Source organism: Barbatula barbatula (genome assembly GCF_947034865.1).
Source record: "Barbatula barbatula genome assembly, chromosome: 7".
NCBI classification, from domain to species: Eukaryota; Metazoa; Chordata; class Actinopteri; order Cypriniformes; family Nemacheilidae; genus Barbatula; species Barbatula barbatula.
Window position 1 is genome coordinate 502,758 of NC_136770.1, and position 1,842 is coordinate 504,599.

Here is a 1,842-nt window from a genome sequence, read left to right on the forward strand (position 1 = left end):
ATGATCTGTCTTCTCGTGTGGCACTATATAAGACCGCAGGCTCTTATCATTTCCCATCAGAAACCCATCCGGAAGAGAACGGCGGAAAACACGACTGAAGCTAATGATGTTCCACTGACTCTAAACGGCATCATTAGCAATGCAATGTGATGCAATTTTCCGACACCCTGCTGCCCGACTCCTCTGTGGAGAACAAATCGATTTTAACCTGTCAGATGGAAGGTTTTTCCACAGCGCCGAGACTTACACGGCCGAAACAACTCAAGAAATAGATTGGAGTCGAGCTGTAATGTGTCGTGGCTGGATTCAAGCGACCTGCGGTGGTGTTCAATTCAGTTATCCATCCGACTGCTGCTGTGAAGAAAGAACTACAAATAGAAAACATTCTGAGCTTTGAAAAGAAAGTTCCAACAACCACCATTAAGACGGAGTGTCAGCGCACACATTGGTTACAAAATACATCTGAAAAGTGACTTCCTGAGTCTCAATAGCAATAAATTATTGACACGGTCATTATGTGTTGAGCATCCATCACCGCTGCCGGCATTATAAGCCGAAGTGAATGACAGGCAGTGGCAGAAGAATGAGACGGACTTCTTGTTTATTAGGCGTCTGATGTAAATGAAGAGAAGCGGGTAATGGGGTCGCTCAAGGCGTATCTCTGGAGAGATCAGACTCGTGTCTGATTAACTGTGGTCTTCCCGTCGGCTAACATGAGCTTGTGTCACGCACGGATCATTATTTACGTCTGTGTTTATGTGAATCAATATGCAAGCGTGAAACCTCATAATGCATGCACGTGTGATTCCAATGAATCTTTAACAGACATGAGAGGATGCGTTGCATTACATTTCTCATCGGTTACTCACCTCTATGTTCCTGCAAACCTTCCGACTCAAAGTGAACACAAAAGGACATCTTGCGTTTTACAGAAAGTGTCTGCATTCTACCCATAGGGTCAAAAAACAACAACCCCATCCGTTGGCTTAAATTAACCTTGACATTCTCCATATTTGAGCCAAACATGGGTTAAAACACCCGGCATTTAAGGCTGCAAGAACCCAGCGTGAGTTCATGTATAACCCAACATTGAGAGAGGAGTAAGTAATGAATAAGGATTTCCCTGAATGCAAATAGAAGATTATTGTACATGAACAGTCGTTCAAGACCTGCTGTGTGTTAGAAATGAGAACAGCACATGAAATGACTCTACAGTAATATAAAGAGAAACCAATCAAGTATAAATATAGGACGTGTCTGAAGAAGGACACAATATCTGTATAGGTTTGTATAGAGGGGCGAGTCACAATAGATTGACGAATCAACAAAAGCGTGTTTGCTAACACATGAACATCACATTACAGAGTTCATCAGAATGAACCAATGGATGGACACCAGCACTGCGTCAGCATGATGTTCTCATGGAGCGGAGACTTACATTGATTACAAACATGTCGGTTGACAAATGAATGAATGAATGAAGTGCTTCATAAAGCAGTGACACAGACATGTTATACAGATCATACAACACTTCATCTTAATGTAATAATTAATACCTTGAAGTGGATCGAATACATTTGGTGTTTTCTTTCTAATACAATCCTTTAATTGAGTGGCTATAATATACACAGTGCTTTTACATGTGACATGTATGTATTCACCCCAAGCTTTGCATAGGGCTGTTCCAGGTTTCATAAGTATGTAATTGACAAAGTTCCTTCACCCAGTCAGGTGTGCCATCAGGAGTATTGGAGATGCGCGGTCCCTTTAAACAGCGCTGACCGCGCGCCGCGTTTTAAAAGCCAGCCTGACGTCATCAAACTTTTAAAGAGGCTTGAGGCG